The 19,156-nt window shown below is 48.1% G+C and overlaps 1 pseudogene; it reads right to left on the minus strand.

Moving 5' to 3' along the window:
- Positions 1–10,263: 10,263 nt before the first annotated feature.
- LOC141268415 (5S ribosomal RNA) lies at positions 10,264–10,383 on the minus strand (annotated as a pseudogene).
- Positions 10,384–19,156: the final 8,773 nt, after the last annotated feature.

The raw sequence follows: 19,156 nt of genomic DNA on the forward strand, positions 1-19,156 counted from the left end.
GCATGTGTGATTGGCAGTGTATGTCACATGTCCTTGCCCTATAAGACCAAGCCATTTTCCCCGTCGCCACCATTTTCTCACTGCTGCAGCTGCGTGTTAGACGGCACCGCTGTTGCTGTGTGCGCTATACCTTGTTAATTTCAAGCCAATTTTCGCACAAATATACAGATAGCTTGGGAGTAGGGAATAGATGTGATTGCAGTCCTTTTAAGGACTAGGTTACAGCATTTCCTACGACTTTTATCAGGCAGGTCTGTGCTCTTAAATAGATAGATTGTGGGAGTAAAGACTAATTGTAATTGGAGTCCTTTTCAGGACTAGGTTACATCAGTTCCTATCAGTTTTTGCCAGGCAGGTCTGTGCCAGTGCTGTGCAAGTTTTTTTCACAGCATTTGGCTGAATCTAGCAAAGCTAATCCTTTTTGGCCTATTGCAGAGTGTGTTAGTCAGTGGAGTAGCCTATCTGTGTTGCAAGATATACCACCTGTGTATAGAATACCAATTTTTTTACTGCACCTAGTGAAGTAAAATCTTTTGGGCATAGCATCATTCTATTAGTCCATCTATACTGACCTCCATCAGGTTGCAAACTGAATATAATTTTTTTCTGCATCTAGCTCTGAAAAAATATTTGGGCTTCTAGCAGTGTGTGGGACTTGGTCTATTAGTCCATCTATACTGACCTCCATCAGGTTGCAAATTGAATAAAAAAAATTTCTGCATCTAGCTCTGAAAAAATATTTGGGCTTCTAGCAGTGTGTGGGACTTGGTCTATTAGTCCATCTATACTGACCTCCATCAGGTTGCAAATTAAAAATAATTTTTTTCTGCATCTAGCTCTGAAAAAATATTTGGGCTTCTAGCGGTGTGTGGGACTTGGTCTATTAGTCCATCTATACTGACCTCCATCAGGTTGCAAATTAAAAATAATTTTTTTCTGCATCTAGCTCTGAAAAAATATTTGGGCTTCTAGCAGTGTGTGGGACTTGGTCTATTAGTCCATCTATACTGACCTCCATCAGGTTGCAAATTGAATAAAAAAAATTTCTGCATCTAGCTCTGAAAAAATATTTGGGCTTCTAGCGGTGTGTGGGACTTGGTCTATTAGTCCATCTATACTGACCTCCATCAGGTTGCAAATTAAAAATAATTTTTTTCTGCATCTAACCCAGCCAATAGTTTTGGCCTAATACCACAGTTTGGCCACTCAGCTCTGCTCGGTTACCATCCATTGTTTTTTTGTGCAAACAACTCCAGAGTTGTGAATTAGTTAACCACCAAAATGAGTGGAAAAAGGCCTGCTGCTGGTGGAAAGGGGAATAGGCGTGTTGGGAAGGGGAAAAAAGGTTGTGTCCATGGGGTAGGTGCAGAAGAAAGACCATCTTCCAGCCAAACTAAAATGTCTACTTCTTTTAGCGGACAATGTGATAAGATCCCTTTCTTACGGCCACGCCAATCGCTACAAATTCCAGATGAGGCACAAAAACAGCAGGTGCTTCAACGGATATCAAGTGCTCCTTTAAGTGGGCTCTCCTCCACATCAACTTCAACATCACAAATACTCCAGTCCTCAAAGGTGTCACCCAAATCGCACTTGCTTCCTCACAGCTCCCAAATCTCCAGCTGCCCGTCTGAGTATGAGGTAGAACAGATGGTTGAGTCTGCAGAGCTGTTTACTCATACTATAGCCTGGGAATCAGAGGTCGACTCCAGCGCTTCTGTGAATCCAGACGAGGAAATGATCTGCACTGATGCCCAGAATCTTTATGAGTCGGATCCAGGACCAGACGCAGAAGGTTCTGACCATAATGTAGACCCTCATTCCCAAACTGTAACTCCTGTTGGTGGAGACAATGAGGAAGACGATGATAAGACTCAAATACCTGATTGGAGCGACAACTTTAGTTTTTTGTCAGGGCAGGAACAGGTTGGCTCTGAGGACGACGGGTGTGATAACGCACAGGGTGATGATGATGAGGTCGGAGATCCCACTTACTGTCAACCCACAGTCAGCCAAGAGATGAGGTCAGCAGAGGAGGTGGAGGAAGATGCTAGTGACGACGAGGTCAGGTTGCGCCTTCCTGGACAGAGACGTAGTACTGGAAGCACGTCAACAACTGCATCCTCAAACACAACTCTGCCTCTCACCACAAGTCGTGGTGGCTCTTCAGGTCGCATGGGTGCTAAGCCTTGCATAGCCTGGGCATTTTTTCAGATCGATAAAGATGACCCAACTCGTGTTATCTGTAACATTTGTCAGCAAAAGCTAAGTAGAGGCCAAAAAATACATAGTTTGAGTACTTCATGCATGAACCGGCACATGGACATGAAGCATAAGTTGCAGTGGGAAGCTCAGTGTGCTACAATGCGGTCTAGCCGGCCGGGCCAACCACCGTCTGCCATATCTTGTGCATCCGCGGCCTCTTCATCCTCTGTGACTGGGGGGACAGCAGTCACACCTGTTTTGGGGCGCAGACCTGCCACCTCTTTACCCGCAACAGCCAGCGTGATTGGCAGGTCATCATTTTCTTTGGAGGTGGTAACACCAGCTGGTCTTGAGCGCTGTCCGACATCGATAGCACCACCTTTGGATCAAGGCAACCTAACATGTCCGCCTGCATCTTCCTCACAGACCGGCAGTTTGCCGGGGACACCCTTATCAACCCCGTCTAAGCACAATAGCCAGCCCTCGGTCCCTCAGATGTGGACAAGTAAAAGACCATTTCCTCCTAGCCATGAGAAAGCTAAGAGGTTGAATTTCACCATCTGCAAGCTCTTGGCTACAGAAATGCTGCCTTTCCGCCTGGTGGACACAGAGGATTTTCGAGACCTTATGTCCGTCGCAGTGCCCCAGTACCAGATGCCCAGTCGGCACTACTTCTCAAAGAAAGGTGTGCCTGCGCTCCACCAGCATGTCGCACACAACATCACCGCTTCTTTGAGAAACTCTGTGTGTGACAGGGTGCATTTCACCACAGACACTTGGACGAGTAGGCATGGACAGGGGCGTTACATGTCGCTGACTGGGCACTGGGTAACTATGGTGACAGCAGGACAAGGGGCTGCTGTCCAAGTCTTGCCGTCCCCACGAGTTGTGCGTCAATCCTCTTTATGTCATTTTTCCTCCACTGCTTCTGCCTCCTCAACCTCCTCTCGGTCTTCCACCTGCACCCAAAGCCTGTCTGGTCATGCCACAAGCTTTCTAACTGCCCAGAAGGGATCCTGCACACCTCCTTACTATGCTGGCAGTAGGGCTCAACGTCATCAGGCGGTTTTTACATTGAAATGTCTGGGAAATGTGAGTCACACAGCTGAGGAGTTGTGGTCAGCTCTGGAGAACCAATTTCATGAATGGTTGTCTCCACTGGACCTGAAACCAGGGAAGGCCGTGTGCGACAATGCTGCAAACCTGGGTGCGGCCCTTCGCCGGGGCAATGTCACACACGTGCCTTGTATGGCTCACGTGTTGAACCTGGTTGTCCAGCAATTTTTAGCCCACTATCCCAGACTAGATGGCCTTCTGCAGAGGGCACGGTCGCTGTGTGCTCACTTCCGCCGTTCGCATCCCTCAGCTCAGCGACTTACATCTCTACAGAAGTCGTTGGGCCTGCCACTTCACCGGCTAAAATGCGATGTGCCTACCCGGTGGAATTCAACTCTGCACATGTTGCAGCGACTGTGGCAGCACCGACAAGCCCTGGTGCAATACGTTCTGACGTATAGCCTGGGCCAACGAGATTCAGAGGTGGGGCAAATCACGCTGGAGGAGTGGTCTCAGATCAGGGACCTATGCACCCTTCTGCACAGTTTTGAAATGGCGACGAAGATGTTTAGTGCTGACGATGCCATTATCAGCATGACTATTCCGGTGATTTACATGCTGGAGCACATGTTAAACAGAATTCGGAGTCAGGTGGTGGCACAAGAGGAGGTGGAGGAAGTAGAGGAGGAGGAGTTGTATGCGGAAGGGCTAACATCTGCAAGGTCCAGACGGTCGGCAGCACCAGGGCGGCAGGCATGTGAGGGTGGGGGAGATGATTTTACCAGGGCGCATGGTAGCAGCCAAACTAGTGAGGAAGGTGCAGGAGCCCAGGAAGAAGTGGAGGACGAACTGATGGAAGACTCATCAGATGAGGGAGACCTTGATCACATTTCTGTTGTGCGAGGTTGGGGGGAGAGGACAGAGGAAGGAAGCATGATTGTTACCTCGCCACCAACACAACAGGGACTTGGTGCTCATGGATGCGCAACACACATGAGTGCCTTCTTGCTGCACTACCTGCAACATGACCCTCGAATTGTGAGAATTAGAAATAATCCTGACTACTGGGTTGCCACACTGTTAGATCCCCGGTACAAAAGTAAATTTGCAGAAATTATTCCTGCCATAGAAAGGGATGCACGCATGCAGGAGTATCAGCAGAGACTGTTGCAGAATCTTACATGTGCTTTTCCACAAAATACCAGTGGTGCACGTAGTGAATCTCACAGTTCCAACTTGCCAACCGTGGGACCGTCAAGTGTTCAGCACTCAAACCGTAACAGAACCACAGTATCTGCTGGTAACATCAATTTTGCGGAATCATTTCACCACTTTTTTAGCCCATCCTTTGCAAGGCCACAGGAGACAAGAAGTCTGACACATAGTCAACGCCTAGAGACGATGGTACAGGAGTATCTCCAAGTAAACATTGAAGCCACGACTGTGTCACTGGACCCTTGCTCTTTTTGGGCTTCCAATCTGGATAAATGGCCGGAGCTAGCCACTTACGCCTTGGAGATCTTGTCATGCCCCGCAGCCAGCATTCTGTCTGAACGTGTGTTCAGCGCTGCTGGTGGTGTGCTGACAGATAAGCGCACGCGGCTCTCCACTGATAATGTAGACAGACTCACGTTCATAAAGATGAACAAATCATGGATCCGAAACGACTTTTCTACCCCTGTGTCATCCTGGGGAGAGTAAAAGCTTGATGATTGGTTAAAATCACCCTACCAACCGTTTTAAGCTTTCAAATTACTAATCATGTTTATCTGTATCTTGACTGGAAAATAATTTGGGCTTTGTAGCAGTGTGCAGCACTGATCCTATTAGGCCATCTATAATAAGCTTCACCAGATTTAAAATTAAAAATAATTTTTAGCTGCATCTAGCCCGGAAAATAATTTTGGGGCTCCGAGATGCGCAAGACACATAAGTGCCTTCTTGCTGCACTACCTGCAGCATGACCCTCATATTGTCAGAATTCGAAGTAATCATGACTACTGGGTTGCCACACTCTTAGATCCCCCAAACTTTTCGATCAACCTTTTCATTTTAATAAAGACCAAAAAAATGGTCATTTTTGAAATTATAAGCATTAGCAGGTTGTTAGAAACTGAAATCAAACAGTTTTCAACTCAAAACTTTATTCTAGGTGATGTTACATTTTCACATAGGACCCCTTGTTCGAAAGGAGCTTCTGAACTCTCTCGTCCATTGAATTTGTCAGGTTTTGGATGGTTTCTGCTTCAATTGTTTTGCATGAGGACAGAATACCCTCCCAGAGCTGTTGCTTAGATGTGAACTGCCTCCCGCCATCATAGACACTCCTTTTAATGATGCTCCAAAGGTTCTGAATGGGGTAGAGGTCAGGGGAGCATGGGGGTCACACCATAAGTTTGTCCCCTTTTATGCCCATATCAGCCAGAGATGCAGATGTTTTATGTGCAGCATGAGATGGTGCATTATCATGCAGAAAAATGATCTTGCTGTGAAATACACGGTTCTTCTTCTTGAACCATGGCAGGAAGTGCTGTTTGAGAAAATCCACATACATTATGGAGTTCATCTTTAGCGCCTTCAGGGATCCTAAAGGGGCCGACAATCTCTCTCCCCATGATTCCAGCCCAAAACATTACTCCACCTCATCCTTGTTGGCGCTGTAGCCGTGTTTGCGTGGGGTGTCCATCAACCAGCCATCCTCCACTCCATTCATCTGGACCATCGAGCGCTGCACGGCACTCATCCGTGAACAAAACAGTTTTGAAATCAGTCTTCATGTAATGTTTGGCCCACTGGAGCCGTTTCTGCTTGTGTGAAGTGGATAGAGGAGGTCGACAGGATGGCATATGCACAGCTGCAAACCTCTGAAGGACCCTGCATCTTGTTGTTCGGGGGACGTTGGAGGCACAAGCAGCTTCAAAAACTTGTCTGCTGCTATGACAAGGCTTTTTTGCCGCTGCTCTTTCAACCTGACGTAATTGCCTGTAGGAAAGAGTCCTCAATTTGCCCTTATCAGCACGCACACGTGTGTACTGTGAATCAGCTACATACTTCTTGATTGCCAAGACACTTCATCCTGATCATCGCACAATGTTGATTGTAGTCATGCCTTGACCTAAACACTCCACAATTTGTTGCTTCTCAGCAGCCGACACATCCTTTTTCTTTCCCATTTTGGCAGAAAATGTAGGCTGCTTAATAATGTGAGAGAGCCTTCTTAAGTAGTCTTGCCTTTCATTGGACACACCTGCCAAACTAATTAGCACAGGTGTCTGCAATTGCTTACAGTGATATAAAGAGCCCTGACACACATCACCATCAATGAGTTTAACTGACAAACAAACAAATTCTTCCCTTATCACTCCTAAACACTTTTTGCATAATAATTTGGAACGCGGTGTACATGTGCTTTTCCACAAAACACCAGTGGTTCACGTAGTGAATCTTACAGTTCTAACTTGCCAACCGTGGTCTGTATGGAATTGTTCAATAAAGGGCCCAAAATTAAGATAACATAGATGGGAGAGGTCTCTATGAATAGGAATTCCTATGTATTTGATACCCTGTGAGGGCCAGGCAAAGGGAAAGTTGGACTGGATGGAATCCTATATGGATTTAGGGAGGGAGACATCGAGGGCCTCAGACTTCGCTGCATTGATTTTAAAATTTTACCATGTAACAAAGTGGTCTATTTCAGCCATAACAGCAGGGATGGATATATGTGATTGAGTGATATATACTAGGACATCATCAGCAAATAGAGAGCACTTGTACTCGGTGCCTCCCACCTCAATCCACCTAATATTGGGGTTATGGCGAATTGATGAGAGCAGGTGCTCCGTCACTAGGATGTATAAGATAGGGGACAGAGGACATCCCTGCCTTGTCCCATTGGTGATTGTGAAAGGTGATGAAAATGTTCTGACGCACCCCCTGGGCCTTGGGACACCCGGAGCCGGACCCTTTTTGGTGGATGCTGGTGGTTGTAGTCTTCGTGGCGGCGATCTGGTTCCGTGGCTCAGGGCGGTCAAACCAGTGGCGGAACTATTTATGTGGTTTTGATGTTTAAATGTCCGACTACGCCACCCGTGGATTGCGGTCAGAGTGAACCGCCGCTACAGGGCAGACCGCTAAGGCTGGTGTTGTGGGTGCAGCAGAGCGTAGCATAACTCCCCACGGGAGGAGTATAGCCTCAGGGCAGTGTATGCGGAGGATGGGGGTGATGGTGCAGGGCAGCAGCAGTAACGACACGGAGTCAGTGATGCAGTTCAGGGCCTTTACTCACAGTTCTTATTATCCAGACCACGTCTGCAGGTAACGGCTGCCCACGTCGTACTGTGCTCACCAGGTGAGGGGCTCAGACAACTCCCAGATAACTTTGGAGCGCTTCACAGGACCCCCTTTGTGTGTCCTTTGTCTGGCCTTTCTTACCAACACTTCTGTCCGGCTGCCTCGGGCCTCCTCTTGGTAAACTTGGCGCCAGTTTCCCTGACCCTATGTGGTGCCTTCCTAGCGGGTGGAGCAAGGGGCTGCGCCACATAAAATGTCAGAGCCTCCGGTTTCTAGCTGAGGGTCGTTTCCTGCCTCCACTAGTTCGGGGACCGGTCTCCCCCTTTGGCCTGACCCCTCCACGCAGGTGGATTCGGGCGTGCGGTGGCGACTCGCCCGTCCGCACCCCTGGGATCCCTTCATTCCTCGTTCCTGGAGCCTTCTCCGCTCCTCTTCCTTCCTTCTCCCTCTTGCAGGCCTGGGCCTCTGTTACTAGGCCCGCCTCCGGAGCAGAGCTCATGCAGAGCCCCTGCTCCCTGCCACTTCTGCTCAGACTTCTCTGCACTGAACTAAGATGGTGCCCACCTTTTATACTCCCTTCTCAATGCACCCAGGAACTGCTTCCTCCCTGCTCCTGCACTGCAGGGTTCCCCTTCCTCAGTGTTCCCTCCCCCCACTCCAGCCAGGGACAGGGACTGTCGTGCCCATCTCAGGGGCATATTGGTCGCCCTGCCCCACGGCAATGTGGTGTAATGCATGCAGGTGTCGGGTCCTGATCCACACTCCATCCTTATCTGAGAGTGAGATATCACACCTCTGGGTGAGGTGCAATACGTCTGTAGCAACTGAGCCCTCGGTGCTACAGTTCCATTTATCTTCAGCCTAGGTGACGTATTGTGATACAGGGCCGTGATTTTGGCTATAAAAGGGTCCCCTAGACCCCTACCCCAAGCTTTTTAAGAGAATCATATATGGCGTGCCAGGAGACTCTATGGAATGCTTTCTCAGCATCCAACGAGAGTATCTACTTACAAATTTTTAACTGCATCTAGCCCAGGAAATACTTTGTGCCTAGTAGCAGTGTCTGCTAGTCAGCGGATTATCCCGGCTGTTAAGCAAGCTACACCACCTGTAGTTTGGACACTTAATTTTTTCAAAGGAAATGCTTCGGGACCACGGGATACTTAGTGAAGAGCATCAGGAGGCACCCCAAGGCATAGGGGCTGGGACTGGCACTAGGATGCCTTGCGGTGGACAGCCGAGCTCGATCCTTATAAAAGCTTTTTAACTGCAGCAGCTTTAGTGGACGCTACTGGAGCTGGAATTACGCGGCTGCTGGCATGAGACTTGCCCTCCAATAGATCCTTGTAAATGGATTTAAAGTGTATTCATTCAAATTAGAGGGACAATTTAAATTAAAAAGCTTAGAGCTGCCTCCACCACAGGGGGGCTCTCTCGACCCACCAGCGGACAGGCACCAGTATTGGGAGAGGGGGGCTGGCCGTCTGGGTTCACCGCTGCTCTGGCACAAACCCGGCGACACGGAGGTGGCACGGGCAGGAGCGGACTGGCCGTCTCGGCTTCTCACTTTTTGGATTTTAGAAGGGCATGACATGCCTATATCTGTGTCTCCCCCTCCTTTTACTCCTCCACCTCTTTTCTTTTCGCATGACTATATGTACTTGTCACTTTTCCATGTGTTAGTTGTGTCTTCTGAGCAGTTTGTCAGCTTTTGGACACCTTTGAAGGTGTTTTCTATGTGTTTCTATGTGTTTTTGTTTGCCTGCCATTGGTTTTAACGGTGTTCGAAGGTGTTCGACGAACAGTTCGACGAACAGTTCGGTGAACACACGGGTGTTCGACGAACCGAACCGAACTCGAACACTACGGGGGTGGCTCAACACTACTTAAAAGGTCTTGTAGACAGAACGCACCACTCAGAGCCACTGAGCTCACTGATCGGCTGCAGCGCTGTCGACGGAACGTCAGCTTCATGGCCATTGCCACAGGCCGGGAGCAGAGGCGAGACTTACCGGTAGACCCGGTTAGGGTGAGTAGAGCGCGGTTAGTTGCTTTCTAATAACCTGGAGCCGGAGATTAACTTTTAATGAAAGGGAACAATCCCTTTGACTGTCTGCAGCGCGCCACACCTAGGAAGCGCACTCTCACACACAAGCCAGCATGCACACGTGCTCGCACGTGACAACATCCCCTATCTGCCCCTACAACCTCTACGTCACCATGCGGCAGACTCTCCTGCCTGTTTTATGATTTCAGGGCCCTAGCAGGAATCACCCCCTGCTCCCCAATTCCTTCCGCACCTTCCTTACCTTCCTTGCCTTCCTTGCACTGAGGTTAGCTCTTTGGCAGCTGTCTGGCTTGATTACACAAGCTTCTTTGCAGAGAAACATGTTACTTCTGCTGGCCCTCGCTAGGCGGCCGGCATCCAAATCCTTCCCTGGGCACCTGCTGAAAGCCTGGCCCCTTCACGGCCCCGGGTGCTTTTAACGCCATCATTTCCACACGGCGAGCTGCGTAGTCAATAAGCACTCCTAGCCGTGGCAAGGAGCTCGGTGTCAGGCCTGCGTGAAGGGCGGCGGGGTAGCGTACTTAGCTGCCAACTGGCTCAGAGGCCTTGGGGCTTCCATCATCTAAGTTACTAAAGGTCGGTGTCCGGCAATGCGCCGTTCCATGCTAGCCGAGCTGGGAAGTAGGGCAAAACGTCATCAAAATGGTCTACAGCACCCAGTGTTCCCAGGAGGTCTCCCATTCAAGTACTGTTCGAGCCCAGCCCTGCTTTGCTTCCGAGATCAGACGAGATTGGGCGTATCCAAGGTGGTATGGCCAGTAGACGCTGCTGGATCCATCGCCCGGCCAGCCTTTCTCAGGATCGCTTGATGGCGAGCAATCTGGCCGTGATGGGGCGGGCTCCGAAGGGTCCATGCAAAGGCTGTGCCGTCCCTACAGGTGTGGCTTGTTTAGCAGTGATTCACCCGCCGCATCAGGTGTCTTCAAAAATTGCTCGGCGCAGGGTCTCCTGCAGGCTAAACCCTTCATTGCGGTAATGTGACAGAAAGAGCAAGCTGGACCTGTAACTTCGGGGCGGAGCGAGACGTCCAGGGGTGAATGAAGGAAGAGGGTGAGATGGTTGCCAGTGAGTTTGAGCTGCTCTTCAGGGGGGAGGGTCGTGTTGCCTGCAAAGTTCTTCTGCTTGGGGTTACCGGTGGTTGCCTCCAGCCACCCGGGAGATGCTGGTCCTGGTGAAAAGGAGCCTAGTATTAAAAGTAAATAAGCAACAATGTTGGAGGCCCACGGTGATCAGAAGGATGCTTGTATTTTGCAGAGATGAAATAGCGCAAGAGAGAAAGCAAATGAAAAAAAGAAAAGAGAATGAATGTGTGCACTTGTGAAAGGGAATGGAAAAAAGGCATAGAAGAGAGTGCCCCCTGCTGGTGGAAGGAAGGAAAAAGCAAAAGCCTACAGCACCTGGCATTCCCAGGGGGTCTCTGTTAAATGGTTAGTTATGGAAATTCATTTGGAATGTTAATTGATAATCATTTTTCTGAGTTCTATGCCTCAGCCATCGTGTCTAGTTGACATGCGCTATTTGTGTGTGTATTTTTGGTTCACTACCATATGTAGAACAGGTGTCCATACGACTGGCTATAAAAGCCCATGGTACAGAATTGGGGGTCTCTCTTGCTCTGCCCACCCCACAAGACACAGAATCTTCATGCTGAGAAGCAGATGACATGTAGGCCTGGACACATGCTGGACAAAGACATGATTTACCAGCCAGGATCCAAGGAAAGATGGGTGAATCTCAACAATTAAGCTAATTATGGACAAATGGACAATTACTTTATAACTAATTATTGTATGTACCTGCTGCAATCTGATTCTTTTTAATGGACAATCCAAGAATAAATAGATACATTTTTTTATAAGAATATCGTGATATTGATACTTTGAGAAGTCCTCAGTAGAAAAAAATAATATAGGAAGAGTATTATTTTACAATGGTGAGCCTGCCAGTCCTGTTTTTTTGCTTTTTAAATTAAGTAAGTGAATTTCTTCCGTGAACAAGGGGGGAGTCCTGACGAGCTGAACAGCTGTTGTTCACTTGTCAGTAAATTCACTAGTTTTTCACGAGAAGCAGAAAGGACCTACAGACTGAGGAAAGACAGGAAGCAGAGGTACTAACAAGGAACAGAATCACACAGGAAAAGAATCAGACGAACTGAAGACAGGACGTGCTGATAAAGAGAAGCCAAGGAATCTTAAGGTAAGCAAAATATGGATATAATTTTTTCTTTTGCTAAACAAAGTAATATTAATTTCAAAGTTAATGTAGGAGATGACATAGAAGTTTTGTGGCTCAGTTTATACAAAGAATGTGAATTGCAGAATTTACAGTTAACTTCTAAATTGGTAAATAGAGACAAACAGAAATTGAGAAATATTCTACATTTGGTAGATTTTTTTCATAGTCTTGTGTTAGAGATTTCTAAGCAGGAAAATAGTGTAGAAGTGTCAGACGGTGATACTGATTCTGACTGTAATGTGGAAAATGAACAAGAAGTAAGACACGTGTCTATAACTGAAGGTGACCTTGGGTCTGACCAAGAGACGGACATACAGAAACCTGACATGGGAGGAGACATGACTGACATACGAGAAACCGACATACTAGGTGATGTGGGAGGAGACGTGAGTGACGTAGGAGGAACGGACGTACAAGAGCCACTAAAAATATCAGAGAATTCTGGAATTACCCAGGCTCAACTCCAAATTAAAATGAGGAAAAATTTGCTGAAATTATACAAAATCATGCCAAAATATGATGTCAAAATCCATGCCTGTAGAAATTCAGAGACATTTGATAAATTCTCTGATAAGTTTGATTTATCCAATGAGGAGAGGAATCAATTATTTTAAATATGGATTCCTGTGACATTGTCCAGACGTTTACATTTAATGCCCTGTGAAAATGACTCTCCTAATGGATGGGAAAATGATTCGGACAGATTAAGATATTTGATTTATTGTGTCACAAAGGATTTTCCCAACATAGAAGATCTGCAGAAACTAAGGATTGGTAGGAAGGAATGTACATATACATTCATGTCCATATTTGAACGGTTGTACAAAGCTCTCATCAAAAATGGAAAAGTACAACATATGATAACAACTTTTGTACAAAAATTCAAATTCCTAAATTCAGTTTCCCAAGTTATGGCATCACAAAAAAATTCATTATTTGAATGTGCGCAGATGCTGGATTTTGTTAGAAAACATGAGAATCGTGAAAAGAAAATAAATCAAGCTAAATTTATAAAACCAGGAAAGGTAAAATCTTACCAAAAGCCAATATCAAACTCTCCTAGACTGAGTCATCCCCATAGTGAACTCTATCAAATACGCAGAAGATTTCATATATGTTATAAGCCATATCAGCCAGTGCAAAGATCCATCTCTCCACAGAATGAGTTAATTTTCAGTCAGAACTGTGATTCTCTAAAAAGGAAAATGGCTGAAACTGATGGACAGAGACAGGTGAGACGACCAACTCACAGTGACGTCATGGAATGTGGACAGAAGAACAGGCAGTTCTCTGAGGTTTTGAAGGATAGAAAAATGTCTTTCCTAAAGAGGGCGTTCCTGGAGATATTTGAGAGAGACAGAAGATTTGGTTTAGGGAGTGGCTAAGGAAAAACTGTAATTATAATGTATCAAAATGTAATACAATGTCTCAATATTTATTTATAATCTCATACAGTAAATTGTAGTTACATAGTTTCTAATAGTTCATATATATATATATATATATACACTTGTCTAAGTAGAGATTGCGTATAATTGTATTTATATATACGTTTATAAAATATATATATATATATATATTAATTAATAAATTAGAACTTCATATATATAAATTTAAGTAGCAATATTTTGAATTACATTAGAACCAACCAAAATATGTATAAGATATTTAAATAATTCTGTTTCTGTATGAATTTGATATTTAATTTTATTTTCTTATATTTCCTTAGAGTTTTCATTCCAAAGCAGGATTTGATCAGAGAACTCTAAAATGGATTTATTTCTTTATTCACACAGGAAGTGAAAAAATTGCATGATTTTATGTGTATAACATTTTAAAATAATAACAATATATCTAGTTGAACTATAATATATATGTAATACTTATTAATTCTTTTGTGTTGCTAATATTTTCTGTGCATGAAGTGTTCGTGCAAATTAAAGTAGCTTTACAGCATGGCGTGTGACAGCTGCGGCCTTTGAACTTTGAGCTAATAGTATAGGATCCCATTCATTCTATTTTCAACTGATGTAACTTAAGACCGGGCAGCCAGTGAAAAAAGAATCTAAGACAAGAGTTTTTTCAAGTGTCTGAAATTCCAGTGACTTACTCTCATATTATATAATATGTACTTGGGGAATATTCAAAGAAATATAAAGATATTCAATTGATATGGCAATGCGCGTTAATAAATTGGGATACAACAATTTTGGGTTAAATATATATATATATATATATAAAACTTCATATGTGGAATGTTTGAGTTGAACAGATCTGTGAATGTCAGAGTGAAGGTGACAGATGAGTAAATCAGCAGCTGCTAAGTGTGATTGATGTGACAGAGGCCTCGTATGTTTGTATGTTTGAAAAAAAAATGTTTCTTTATGTGAAGGTACAAAAATATATTTAAATCTGAGGAAATTATAATACATAATTAGGTATTACAGTGCCTACAAGTAGTATTCAACCCCCTGCAGATTTAGGTGGTTGACACATGCGGAATAAACTTGGCATTGTGACATTTGTACTGTAGATCAGTCTGGAAGTGGGAAATGCACTGCAGCAACTTTTTTTTTGTTTTTTTGTTTTTTTAAAATGTTAAAAGTTAATTCAGAGTGTCATTTATTATTCAACCCCTCAAACCACAAGAATTCTGTTTGGTCCCCCTGAAGTATTAAGAAGTAGTTCAGGCTCCAAGAATAATGAGCTTCACATGTGTGGATTAAAGATCTCTTTTGCCAGCCTTTTCTGACTATTTAAGAACCTCCCCAAACTTGTGAACAGCACTCAGACATGGTCAACATGGGAAAGAAAAAAGAGCATTCCAAGGCCATCAGAGACAAGATCGTGGAGGGTCACAAGGCTGGCAAGGGGTACAAAACCCTTTCCAAGGAGTTGGGCCTACCTGTCTCCACTGTTGGGAGCATCATCCGTAAGTGGAGGGCTTATGGAACTACTGTTAGCCTTCCACGGCCTGGACAGCCTTTGAAAGTGTCCTCCCGTGCCGAGGCCAGGCTTGTCCGAAGAGTCAAGGCTGTAGCGCCGGCGTCCCTGCCCTCTGCTAGGCAGGGGCGCTGTTCCCCTCACCTCTCTGCTCCGTGCCCGGCGTCCTCCTCCCGCTCTGCTGGCAGCGCGCGCTCCTTCCCGGCCACTGTGCTTAGGGCGCGCGCGCTCTCCCTCCCTCTTAAAGGGGCCGCGCGCGCCGTCCTAAGGAGTCCCCGGCCAATGGCCGGAGGACTTCACCATATATAAGGCACCTCCTCCAAAATGGAGGTGCCCGAGCAATGTTGTTGCACTGTTCACTACTCTGCTTCAGCCCTCAGGTCCCGTTGCCAGTTACCTGCCAGATACCTGCCAGATTCCTGCCAGCTTGCTGTCTTATTCCTGCCTGATATTCTGCTACCTGCCTGCTAGCCTGAGGTCCGACGGTCTGCCTTACTACTCCTGTCAGGCTGTCTAAGGACCAACTTGCCCGCTCACCTGGGAGAGCACATCAACTGCCTGCCTGCTTGCCTGAGGTCCGACGGTCTGCCTTCCAACTCTTGTCAGTCTGTCTATGGACCAGCTTGCCCGCTCACCTGGGAGCGCACATCTGCTACCTGCCTGCTAGCCTACCTGGAGGCTCTGCCGTCACGTGCTGTGACCACCTGCCTGTCCAGTGACTCCTGCCCGCTCACCTGGGAGCGCTCATCTGCTGCCTGTCTGCTAGCCTACCTGGAGGCTCTGCCGTCACGTGCTGTGACCACCCGCCTGTCCAGAGACTTCTGCCCGCTCACCTGGGAGCGCTCATCTGCCGCCTGTCTGTTGGTCTTCCTGGAGGCTCCGCCGTCACATGCTGTGACCACCCGTTTATCCAGAGACTCTCGCCTGCTCACCTGGGAGCTCACGTCTACCATCAGCCGCCACAGGTCGTACCAACCCTTTACCCAGAAACTGCCCCGGACACTTGCCGTGACCATCTGCCCGTTCACCCAGAGACTGCCCCGGTCACTTGCCGTGACCATCTGCCCGTTCACCCAGAGACTGCCCTGGTCACTTGCCGTGACCATCTGCCCGTTCATCCAGAGACTGCCCCGGTCACTTGCCGTGACCTCCTGCCCGTTCTTCTAGAGACTGTCCCGGTCACCTGCTGTAACTGCCTGCCTGGTCGCCACCCGCTCCCTTACAAGGACCGCCCCCTTGTATAGTAGCTCAGAGGTTCCGCCTCCCAGACCCGTTACAGTTTGCTCGGGCCATGGAACCCGGTGGCACCCAAGCTCCCTCGCTCTTGGTCCTGTGTCATGAACTGTCCCGTCAGAGGTCCCAACAGGAGTCCATCCTGGGTCACCTGCGGAATGTCAATTCTCGCCTGGACACTCTGACTGCTCTGCCAGCAACCTCCGCCAGTGCCATGACTCGCAATCCGGCAGCTCCGCAGTCCACTAATACCATGGTATCCTACCCCGGACCCCGGCTTTCTGCACCTCCTCGCTTCGGAGGCGACTCCGCCCAGGCTCGGGGCTTCATAAATCAGTGCACCCTGCACTTTGAACTCCTGTCCCACCAGTTTAACTCCGACCAGGCCAAAATTGCCTTCATCATGTCCCATCTCACCGGGGAGGCCCTGGCCTGGCTAAATCCTCTATGGGAGAGAGGAGACCCCCTGGTGTCCGACTTGCCTGCCTTTCTCATGGCTTTCCGGAAAGTCTTCGACGAACCCGGACGGAAGACCTCATCCGCATCATCACTGCTACGCCTCCGTCAGGGAAGTCTCACCGTGGGCCAATATGCCATACGGTTCCGTACCCTTGCCTCGGAGCTGGCCTGGGATAACGACGCTCTGGTATCCGTCTTCTGGGAGGGTCTGTCCGGCCGTATTAAAAATGAACTTGCCGGTCGGGACATTCCTACCACTCTCGATGACCTAATAACTCTTGCCACCCGGATTGACCTACGGTTCCAGGAGCGTGCCAAAGAGGTCACCCGTGAGAGGAGGTTTCCATGTCTAGCTCCTACTTTTCAGAAATCCGTCTCTCCCCAGGTACACTCTCCTGAGCCTATGCAGGTCGACCAGACCAAGATGGTCAAAACCCGTCAGGACTTACGCCGTGCCGAGGGGAGCTGCTTCTACTCTGGCAGTAAGGAGCACCGGATCCGTGCCTGCCCGGAGAGGTCGGGAAACGCCTGTGTCTAGGTTCGCTCAGAGAGGTCGACCTAGACAAGAATAAATCCTCTCCATCTCTGCTGCTGTCAGTATCAATCGTCTGCGGGGAGAACCGTTATTTCGAACTAGCCCAACTTGACTCTGGAGCAGCCGGGAATCTTATTTCACAGTCCCTGGTAGAGAAATTCCGCATCCCCACCAAACCTCTGGCTGTACCCTTGTCTGTTGCTGCCGTGGATGGGGGTCTCTTACCACGCCCCATCCAACTCATCACCGAATCCATTACTCTGCAGGTGGGAATGCTGCATTCTGAGAGTATCTCCTTTCATGTTCTGCCTGGACTCTCTCACGCCCTCTTGCTAGGTCTACCTTGGCTCCAGAGACATGCACCCGTGGTTGACTGGCAGACCGGAGAAGTCCTTCGCTGGGGACAGGACTGCCATAAGACCTGTCTGGTTCCCGTCCATCCCGTCCGTCCTTCTCCTACCCCAGCTAATCTACCTGGACTTCCGATTCCTTATTGGTCTTATGCTGATGTCTTTAATAAAAAGGAGGCAGAGACACCACCCCCTCATAGACCATACGACTGCCCTATCGACCTGTTACCTGGTACTACTCCTCCCTGTGGGCGTATTTATCCATTATCCGCTGCTGAGACCCGGTCGATGTCCGAATATATTGAGGAGAATCTGGCCAGGGGATTCATCCGGAAATCTACCTCCCCGGCGGGAGCAGGCTTCTTTTTCGTCAAAAAGAAGGACGGCTCTCTCCGTCCCTGTATAGACTATAGAGGCCTTAACCAGATCACGGTGAAGAATAAGTACCCCCTTCCGCTCATTCCGGAGTTATTTGATCGTCTGAGGGGGGCTAGAATCTTCACCAAACTGGACCTCCGTGGGGCGTACAACCTGGTTCGTATCCGTCAGGGGGATGAATGGAAGACGGCATTCAACACCCGGGACGGCCACTATGAATATCTGGTAATGCCCTTTGGTCTCTGTAACGCTCCTGCCGTCTTTCAACAGTTGGTCAATGACATCTTCCGGGACCTTCTCTACTCCTGCGTAGTGGTGTACCTGGACGACATCTTGGTCTTCTCTCCGGATCTCCAGACTCACCGGAGGGACGTTCGTCAGGTCCTGCTCAGGCAGAATCACCTCTTCGCTAAATACGAGAAGTGCCTCTTTGAGCAGACCTCGCTTCCGTTTTTGGGCTACATTATTTCTCAGACCGGCCTACGAATGGATCCAGAGAAACTGTCTGCCATCGAGAAATGGCCTCGACCGGAGGGGTTGAAGGCCATTCAGCGGTCCCTGGGCTTCCTTCGCCAACTACTACCGCCTCTTCATACCGCACTTCTCTTCCCGGACTGCCCCAATTTCCGCGCTCACCCGTAAGGGTACTAATCCCAAAGAGTGGCCGCCCGAAGCAGAGGAGGCCTTTCTTTCCTTAAAACAGGCCTTCTCTTCCGCCCCGGTGCTGCATCGCCCGGACGCCAACAAGCAGTTCTTCCTGGAAGTTGACGCCTCCTCCTCTGGAGCCGGAGCGGTACTTACTCAAAAATCATCTTCCGGGAGGATGGTAACTTGCGGCTTCTTCTCTAAACTCTTCTCCTCCTCAGAGCACAATTATTCCATAGGAGACCGAGAGTTATTGGCCATCAAACTGGCATTGGAGGAGTGGCGTTACCTGCTCGAGGGGGCTCTTCACCCAGTAATAATTTACACTGACCACAAGAACTTGGCTTACCTCCAGCATGCCCAGAGACTTAACCCGCGCCAAGCCCGGTGGTCCTTGTTTTTTGCTCGCTTTGATTTTGTTCTTCATTTTCGCCCGGCTGACAAAAACGTCAAGGCGGACGCCTTGTCTCGATCCTTTCTGGTGTCTGATTTCGAGGAAGATCCGAAACACATCATCGATCCCGCCAGAGTAATGCAGGTGGCTCCCGTGAGTCTAAATCGTCTCCCTCCCGGAAAGACGTTCGTATCAGTACCTGATCGGGAGAAGATCCTTCACTGGGGTCACTCGTCTAAACTGGCTGGCCACGCCGGTCAGAAAAAGACCCTCCAGCTTATTACCCGGCACCACTGGTGGCCTAGCCTGCACAAGGACGTAATAGACTTTGTTTCTGCCTGTGTGTCCTGCGCCCGCAACAAGGT

The sequence above is a fragment of the Phyllobates terribilis genome, unplaced genomic scaffold, assembly GCF_046119375.1.
Source record: "Phyllobates terribilis strain yellow unplaced genomic scaffold, ASM4611937v1 Scaffold_4__5_contigs__length_816908805, whole genome shotgun sequence".
NCBI lineage: Eukaryota > Metazoa > Chordata > Amphibia > Anura > Dendrobatidae > Phyllobates > Phyllobates terribilis.